Here is a 10,681-nt window from a genome sequence, read left to right as displayed (position 1 = left end):
TTACCCTGGTCTACCCTCTCCTGTCAAAATATTACCCTGGTCTACCCTCTCCTGTCATTCTATTACCCTGGTCTACCCTCTCCACTGTCATTATATTACCCTGGTTACCCTCTCCTGTTATATATTACCCTGGTCTACCCTCTCCTGTCATTATATTACCCTGGTCTACCCTCTCCTGTCATTGTATTAACCTGGTCTACCCTCTCCTGTCATTATATTACCCTGGTCTACCCTCTTCTGTAATATTGTACCCTGGTCTACCCTCTCCTTACAATATATTACCCTGGTCTACCCTCTCCTGTCATTATATTGCCTTGGTCTACCCTCTCCTGTCATTGTATTACCCTGGTCTACCCTCTCCTGACATTATATTAACCTGGTCTACCCTCTCCTGTCATTATATTACCCTGGTCTACACTCTCCTGTAATATTGTACCCTGGTCTACCCTCTCATTACAATATATTACCCTGGTCTACCCTCTCCTGTCATTATATTGCCTTGGTCTACCCTCTCCTGTCATTATATTACCCTGGTCTACCCTCTTCTGTTATATATTACCCTGGTCTACCCTCTCCTGTCATTATATTACCCTTGTCTACCCTCTCCTGCCATTCTATTACCCTGGTCTACCCTTTCCTGTCATTATCTTACCCTGGTCTACCCTCTCCTGTCATTATATTAGCCTGGTCTACCCTCTCCTCTCATTATATTACCCTTGTCTACCCTCTCCTGTCATTATTTTGCCCTGGACTACCCTCTCCTGTTATATATTACCCTGGTCTACCCTTTCCTGTCATTATATTACACTGGTCTACCCTATCCTGTCATTATATTACCCTGGTCTACCCTCTTCTGACATTACATTACCCTGGTCTACCCTCTCCTGTCATTATATTACCCTGGTCTACCCTCTCCTGTCATTGTATTAACCTGGTCTACTCTCTTCTGTCATTATATTACCCTGGTCTACCCTCTCCTGTAATATTGTACCCTGGTCTACCCTCTCCTTACAATATTTTACCCTGGTCTACCCTCTCCTGTCATTATATTACCCTGGTCTACCCTCTCCTGTCATTATATTACCCTGGTCTACCCTCTCCTGACATTATATTACCCTGGTCTACCCTCTCCTGTCATTATATTGCCTTGGTCTACCCTCTCCTGTCATTATATTACCCCGGGTCTACCCTTTTCTGTTATATATTACCCTGGTCTCCCCTCTCCTGTCATTATATTACCCTGGTCTACCCTCTCCTGCCATTCTATTACCCTGGTCTACCCTCTCCTGTCATTATATTACCCTGGTCTACCCTTTCCTGTCATTATATTACCCTGGTCTACCCTCTCCTGTCATTATATTACCCTGGTCTACCCTCTCCTCTCATTATATTGCCTTGGTCAAACCTCTCCTGTCATTATATTACCCTGGTCTACCCTCTCCTGTTATATATTACCCTGGTCTACCCTTTCCTGTCATTATATTACCCTGGTCTACCCTCTACTGTTATCTATTACCCTGGTCTACCCTCTCCTGTCATTATGTTACCCTGGTCTACCCTCCACTGTTATCTATTACCCTGGTCTACCCTCTCTTGTCATTATATTACCCTGGTCTACCCTCTACTGTTATATATTACCCTGGTCTACCATCTTCCGTAATTATATTACCCTGGTCTACCCTCTCCTGTCATTATATTGCCTTGGTCTACCCTCTCCTGTCATTATATTACCCTGGTCTACCCTCTCCTGTCATTATATTACCCTGGACTACCCTCTCCTGTCATTATATTACCCTGGTCTACCCTCTCCTGTCATTATATTACCCTTGTCTACCCTCTCCTGTCATTATTTTGCCCTGGTCTACCCTCTCCTGTTATATATTACCCTGGTCTACCCTTTCCTGTCATTATATTACCCTGATCTACCCTCTCCTGTCATTATATTACCCTTGTCTACCCTCTCCTGTCATTATATTGCCTTGGTCTACCCTCTCCTGTCATTGTATTAACCTGGTCTACTCTCTCCTGTCATTATATTAACCTGGTCTACCCTCTCCTGTCATTATATTACCCTTGTCTACCCTCTCCTGTCATTATATTGCCTTGGTCTACCCTCTCCTGTCATTATATTGCCTTGGTCTACCCTCTCCTGTCATTATATTGCCTTGGTCTACCCTCTCCTGTCATTGTATTAACCTGGTCTACTCTCTCCTGTCATTATATTAACCTGGTCTACCCTCTCCTGTCATTATATTACCCTGGTCTACCCTCTCCTTACAATATATTACCATTGTCTACCCTCTCCTGTCATTATTTTGCCCTGGTCTACCCTCTCCTGTTATATATTACCCTGGTCTACCATCTCCTGTAATTATATTACCCTGGTCTACCCTCTCCTCTCATTATATTGCCTTGGTCTACCCTCTCCTGTCATTGTATTAACCTGGTCTACTCTCTCCTGTCATTATATTAACCTGGTCTACCCTCTTCTGTCATTATATTACCCTGGTCTACCCTCTCCTGTAATATTGTACCCTGGTCTACCCTCTCTTTACAATATATTACCCTGGTCTACCCTCTCCTGTCATTATATTGCCTTGGTCTACCCTCTCCTGTCATTATATTACCCTGGTCTACCCTCTCCTTACATTATATTACCCTGGTCTACCCTCTCCTGTCATTATATTACCCTGGTCTACCCTCTCCTGACATTATATTACCCTGGTCTACCCTCTCCTGTCATTATATTGCCTTGGTCTACCCTCTCCTGTCATTATATTTCCCCGGGTCTACCCTTTTCTGTTATATATTACCCTGGTCTCCCCTCTCCTGTCATTATATTACCCTGGTCTACCCTCTCCTGCCATTCTATTACCCTGGTCTACCCTCTCCTGTCATTATATTACCCTGGTCTACCCTTTCCTGTCATTATATTACCCTGGTCTACCCTCTCCTGTCATTATATTACCCTGGTCTACCCTCTCCTCTCATTATATTGCCTTGGTCAACCCTCTCCTGTCATTATATTACCCTGGTCTACCCTCTCCTGTTATATATTACCCTGGTCTACCCTTTCCTGTCATTATATTACCCTGGTCTACCCTCTACTGTTATCTATTACCCTGGTCTACCCTCTCCTGTCATTATGTTACCCTGGTCTACCCTCCACTGTTATCTATTACCCTGGTCTACCCTCTCTTGTCATTATATTACCCTGGTCTACCCTCTACTGTTATATATTACCCTGGTCTACCATCTTCCGTAATTATATTACCCTGGTCTACCCTCTCCTGTCATTATATTGCCTTGGTCTACCCTCTCCTGTCATTATATTACCCTGGTCTACCCTCTCCTGTCATTATATTACCCTGGACTGCCCTCTCCTGTCATTATATTACCCTGGTCTACCCTCTCCTGTCATTATATTACCCTTGTCTACCCTCTCCTGTCATTATTTTGCCCTGGTCTACCCTCTCCTGTTATATATTACCCTGGTCTACCCTTTCCTGTCATTATATTACCCTGATCTACCCTCTCCTGTCATTATATTACCCTTGTCTACCCTCTCCTGTCATTATATTGCCTTGGTCTACCCTCTCCTGTCATTGTATTAACCTGGTCTACTCTCTCCTGTCATTATATTAACCTGGTCTACCCTCTCCTGTCATTATATTACCCTTGTCTACCCTCTCCTGTCATTATATTGCCTTGGTCTACCCTCTCCTGTCATTATATTGCCCTGGTCTACCCTCTCCTGTCATTATATTGCCTTGGTCTACCCTCTCCTGTCATTGTATTAACCTGGTCTACTCTCTCCTGTCATTATATTAACCTGGTCTACCCTCTCCTGTCATTATATTACCCTGGTCTACCCTCTCCTTACAATATATTACCATTGTCTACCCTCTCCTGTCATTATTTTGCCCTGGTCTACCCTCTCCTGTTATATATTACCCTGGTCTACCATCTCCTGTAATTATATTACCCTGGTCTACCCTCTCCTCTCATTATATTGCCTTGGTCTACCCTCTCCTGTCATTGTATTAACCTGGTCTACTCTCTCCTGTCATTATATTAACCTGGTCTACCCTCTTCTGTCATTATATTACCCTGGTCTACCCTCTCCTGTAATATTGTACCCTGGTCTACCCTCTCTTTACAATATATTACCCTGGTCTACCCTCTCCTGTCATTATATTGCCTTGGTCTACCCTCTCCTGTCATTATATTACCCTGGTCTACCCTCTCCTGACATTATATTAACCTGGTCTACCCTCTCCTGTCATTCTATTACCCTGGTCTACCCTCTCCTTACAATATATTACCATTGTCTACCCTCTCCTGTCATTATTTTGCCCTGGTCTACCCTCTCCTGTTATATATTACCCTGGTCTACCCTTTCCTGTCATTATATTACCCTGGTCTACCCTCTCCTGTCATTATATTACCCTGGTCTACCCTCTCCTCTCATTATATTGCCTTGGTCTACCCTCTCCTGTCATTATATTACCCTGGTCTACCCTCTCCTGTTATATATTACCCTGGTCTACCCTTTCCTGTCATTATATTACCTTGGTCTACCCTCTACTGTTATCTATTACCCTGGTCTACCCTCTCCTGTCATTATGTTACCCTGGTCTACCCTCCACTGTTATATATTACCCTGGTCTACCCACTCTTGTCATTATATTACCCTGGTCTACCCTCTACTGTTATATATTACCCTGGTCTACCATCTCCTGTAATTATATTACCCTGGTCTACCCTCTCCTGTCATTATATTGCCTTGGTCTACCCTCTCCTGTCATTATATTACCCTTGTCTACCCTCTCCTGTCATTATTTTGCCCTGGTCTACCCTCTCCTGTTATATATTACCCTGGTCTACCCTTTCCTGTCATTATATTACCCTGGTCTACCCTCTCCTGTCATTATATTACCCTGGTCTACCCTCTCCTGTCATTATATTACCCTGGTCTACCCTCTCCTGTCATTATATTACCCTGGTCTACCCTCTCCTGTCATTATATTACCCTGGACTACCCTCTCCTGTCATTATATTACCCTGGTCTACCCTCTCCTGTCATTATATTACCCTTGTCTACCCTCTCCTGTCATTATTTTGCCCTGGTCTACCCTCTCCTGTTATATATTACCCTGGTCTACCCTTTCCTGTCATTATATTACCCTGATCTACCCTCTCCTGTCATTATATTACCCTTGTCTACCCTCTCCTGTCATTATATTGCCTTGGTCTACCCTCTCCTGACATTGTATTACTCTGGTATACCCTCTCCTGACATTATATTACCCTGGTCTACCCTCTCCTGTCATTATATTACCCTGGTCTACCCTCTCCACTGTCATTATATTACCCTGGTCTACCCTCTCCTGTTATATATTACCCTGGTCTACCCTCTCCTGTTGTATATTACCCTGGTCTACCTTCTCCACTGTCATTCTATTACCCTGGTCTACCCTCTCCTGTCAAAATATTACCCTGGTCTACCCTCTCCTGTCATTCTATTACCCTGGTCTACCCTCTCCACTGTCATTATATTACCCTGGTTACCCTCTCCTGTTATATATTACCCTGTCTAACTCTCCTGTCATGGTATTACCCTGGTCTACCCTCTCCTGTCATTGTATTAACCTGGTCTACCCTCTCCTGTCATTATATTAACCTGGTCTACCCTCTTCTGTTATATATTACCCTGGTCTACCCTCTTCTGTAATATTGTACCCTGGTCTACCCTCTCCTTACAATATATTACCCTGGTCTACCCTCTCCTGTCATTATATTGCCTTGGTCTACCCTCTCCTGTCATTGTATTACCCTGGTCTACCCTCTCCTGACATTATATTAACCTGGTCTACCCTCTCCTGTCATTATATTACCCTGGTCTACACTCTCCTGTAATATTGTACCCTGGTCTACCCTCTCATTACAATATATTACCCTGGTCTACCCTCTCCTGTCATTATATTGCCTTGGTCTACCCTCTCCTGTCATTATATTACCCTGGTCTACCCTCTTCTGTTATATATTACCCTGGTCTACCCTCTCCTGTCATTATATTACCCTTGTCTACCCTCTCCTGCCATTCTATTACCCTGGTCTACCCTTTCCTGTCATTATCTTACCCTGGTCTACCCTCTCCTGTCATTATATTACCCTGGTCTACCCTCTCCTCTCATTATATTACCCTTGTCTACCCTCTCCTGTCATTATTTTGCCCTTGTCTACCCTCTCCTGTTATATATTACCCTGGTCTACCCTTTCCTGTCATTATATTACACTGGTCTACCCTATCCTGTCATTATATTACCCTGGTCTACCCTCTTCTGACATTACATTACCCTGGTCTACCCTCTCCTGTCATTATATTACCCTGGTCTACCCTCTCCTGTCATTGTATTAACCTGGTCTACTCTCTTCTGTCATTATATTACCCTGGTCTACCCTCTCCTGTAATATTGTACCCTGGTCTACCCTCTCCTTACAATATTTTACCCTGGTCTACCCTCTCCTGTCATTATATTGCCTTGGTCTACCCTCTCCTGTCATTATATTACCCTGGTCTACCCTCTCCTGACATTATATTACCCTGGTCTACCCTCTCCTGTCATTATATTACCCTGGTCTACCCTCTCCTGACATTATATTACCCTGGTCTACCCTCTCCTGTCATTATATTGCCTTGGTCTACCCTCTCCTGTCATTATATTACCCCGGGTCTACCCTGTTCTGTTATATATTACCCTGGTCTCCCCTCTCCTGTCATTATATTACCCTGGTCTACCCTCTCCTGCCATTCTATTACCCTGGTCTACCCTCTCCTGTCATTATATTACCCTGGTCTACCCTTTCCTGTCATTATATTACCCTGGTCTACCCTCTCCTGTCATTATATTACCCTGGTCTACCCTCTCCTCTCATTATATTGCCTTGGTCAACCCTCTCCTGTCATTATATTACCCTGGTCTACCCTCTCCTGTTATATATTACCCTGGTCTACCCTTTCCTGTCATTATATTACCCTGGTCTACCCTCTACTGTTATCTATTACCCTGGTCTACCCTCTCCTGTCATTATGTTACCCTGGTCTACCCTCCACTGTTATCTATTACCCTGGTCTACCCTCTCTTGTCATTATATTACCCTGGTCTACCCTCTACTGTTATATATTACCCTGGTCTACCATCTTCCGTAATTATATTACCCTGGTCAACCTTCTCCGGTCATTATATTGCCTTGGTCTACCCTCTCCTGTCATTATATTACCCTGGTCTACCCTCTCCTGTCATTATATTACCCTGGACTACCCTCTCCTGTCATTATATTACCCTGGTCTACCCTCTCCTGTCATTATATTACCCTTGTCTACCCTCTCCTGTCATTATTTTGCCCTGGTCTACCCTCTCCTGTTATATATTACCCTGGTCTACCCTTTCCTGTCATTATATTACCCTGATCTACCCTCTCCTGTCATTATATTACCCTTGTCTACCCTCTCCTGTCATTATATTGCCTTGGTCTACCCTCTCCTGTCATTGTATTAACCTGGTCTACTCTCTCCTGTCATTATATTAACCTGGTCTACCCTCTCCTGTCATTACATTACCCTTGTCTACCCTCTCCTGTCATTATATTGCCTTGGTCTACCCTCTCCTGTCATTATATTGCCTTGGTCTACCCTCTCCTGTCATTATATTGCCTTGGTCTACCCTCTCCTGTCATTGTATTAACCTGGTCTACTCTCTCCTGTCATTATATTAACCTGGTCTACCCTCTCCTGTCATTATATTACCCTGGTCTACCCTCTCCTTACAATATATTACCATTGTCTACCCTCTCCTGTCATTATTTTGCCCTGGTCTACCCTCTCCTGTTATATATTACCCTGGTCTACCATCTCCTGTAATTATATTACCCTGGTCTACCCTCTCCTCTCATTATATTGCCTTGGTCTACCCTCTCCTGTCATTGTATTAACCTGGTCTACTCTCTCCTGTCATTATATTAACCTGGTCTACCCTCTTCTGTCATTATATTACCCTGGTCTACCCTCTCCTGTAATATTGTACCCTGGTCTACCCTCTCTTTACAATATATTACCCTGGTCTACCCTCTCCTGTTATTATATTGCCTTGGTCTACCCTCTCCTGTCATTATATTACCCTGGTCTACCCTCTCCTGACATTATATTAACCTGGTCTACCCTCTCCTGTCATTATATTACCCTGGTCTACCCTCTCCTTACAATATATTACCATTGTCTACCCTCTCCTGTCATTATTTTGCCCTGGTCTACCCTCTCCTGTTATATATTACCCTGGTCTACCCTTTCCTGTCATTATATTACCCTGGTCTACCCTCTCCTGTCATTATATTACCCTGGTCTACCCTCTCCTCTCATTATATTGCCTTGGTCTACCCTCTCCTGTCATTATATTACCCTGGTCTACCCTCTCCTGTTATATATTACCCTGGTCTACCCTTTCCTGTCATTATATTACCTTGGTCTACCCTCTACTGTTATCTATTACCCTGGTCTACCCTCTCCTGTCATTATGTTACCCTGGTCTACCCTCCACTGTTATATATTACCCTGGTCTACCCACTCTTGTCATTATATTACCCTGGTCTACCCTCTACTGTTATATATTACCCTGGTCTACCATCTCCTGTAATTATATTACCCTGGTCTACCCTCTCCTGTCATTATATTGCCTTGGTCTACCCTCTCCTGTCATTATATTACCCTTGTCTACCCTCTCCTGTCATTATTTTGCCCTGGTCTACCCTCTCCTGTTATATATTACCCTAGGTCTACCCTTTCCTGTCATTATATTACCCTGGTCTACCCTCTCCTGTCATTATATTACCCTGGTCTACCCTCTCCTGTCATTATATTACCCTGGTCTACCCTCTCCTGTCATTATATTACCCTGGTCTACCCTCTCCTGTCATTATATTACCCTGGACTACCCTCTCCTGTCATTATATTACCCTGGTCTACCCTCTCCTGTCATTATATTACCCTTGTCTACCCTCTCCTGTCATTATTTTGCCCTGGTCTACCCTCTCCTGTTATATATTACCCTGGTCTACCCTTTCCTGTCATTATATTACCCTGATCTACCCTCTCCTGTCATTATATTACCCTTGTCTACCCTCTCCTGTCATTATATTGCCTTGGTCTACCCTCTCCTGTCATTGTATTAACCTGGTCTACTCTCTCCTGTCATTATATTAACCTGGTCTACCCTCTCCTGTCATTATATTACCCTTGTCTACCCTCTCCTGTCATTATATTGCCTTGGTCTACCCTCTCCTGTCATTATATTGCCTTGGTCTACCCTCTCCTGTCATTATATTGCCTTGGTCTACCCTCTCCTGTCATTATATTACCCTGGTCTACTCTCTCCTGTCATTATATTGCCTTGGACTACCCTCTCCTGTCATTATATTACCCTGGTCTACCCTCTCCTGACATTATATTACCCTGGTCTACCCTCTCCTTACAATATATTACCATTGTCTACCCTCTCCTGTCATTATTTTGCCCTGGTCTACCCTCTCCTGTTATATATTACCCTGGTCTACCCTTTCCTGTCATTATATTACCCTGGTCTACCCTCTCCTGTCATTATATTACCCTGGTCTACCCTCTCCTCTCATTATATTGCCTTGGTCTACCCTCTCCTGTCATTATATTACCCTGGTCTACCCTCTCCTGTTATATATTACCCTGGTCTACCCTTTCCTGTCATTATATTACCCTGGTCTACCCTCTACTGTTATCTATTACCCTGGTCTACCCTCTCCTGTCATTATGTTACCCTGGTCTACCCTCCACTGTTATATATTACCCTGGTCTACCCACTCTTGTCATTATATTACCCTGGTCTACCCTCTACTGTTATATATTACCCTGGTCTACCATCTCCTGTAATTATATTACCCTGGTCTACCCTCTCCTGTCATTGTATTGCCTTGGTCTACCCTCTCCTGTCATTATATTACCCTTGTCTACCCTCTCCTGTCATTATTTTGCCCTGGTCTACCCTCTCCTGTTATATATTACCCTGGTCTACCCTTTCCTGTCATTATATTACCCTGGTCTACCCTCTCCTGTCATTATATTACCCTGGTCTACCCTCTCCTGTCATTATATTACCCTGGTCTACCCTCTCCTGTCATTATATTACCCTGGTCTACCCTCTCCTGTCATTATATTACCCTGGACTACCCTCTCCTGTCATTATATTACCCTGGTCTACCCTCTCCTGTCATTATATTACCCTTGTCTACCCTCTCCTGTCATTATTTTGCCCTGGTCTACCCTCTCCTGTTATATATTACCCTGGTCTACCCTTTCCTGTCATTATATTACCCTGATCTACCCTCTCCTGTCATTATATTACCCTTGTCTACCCTCTCCTGTCATTATATTGCCTTGGTCTACCCTCTCCTGTCATTGTATTAACCTGGTCTACTCTCTCCTGTCATTATATTAACCTGGTCTACCCTCTCCTGTCATTATATTACCCTTGTCTACCCTCTCCTGTCATTATATTGCCTTGGTCTACCCTCTCCTGTCATTATATTGCCTTGGTCTACCCTCTCCTGTCATTATATTGCCTTGGTCTACCCTCTCCTGTCATTATATTACCCT

This window comes from Salvelinus alpinus, chromosome 7 (assembly GCF_045679555.1).
Source record: "Salvelinus alpinus chromosome 7, SLU_Salpinus.1, whole genome shotgun sequence".
Taxonomy (NCBI): Eukaryota; Metazoa; Chordata; class Actinopteri; order Salmoniformes; family Salmonidae; genus Salvelinus; species Salvelinus alpinus.
The sequence above is the reverse complement of the archived record's forward strand: the minus strand, read 5'-3'. Positions refer to the sequence as shown.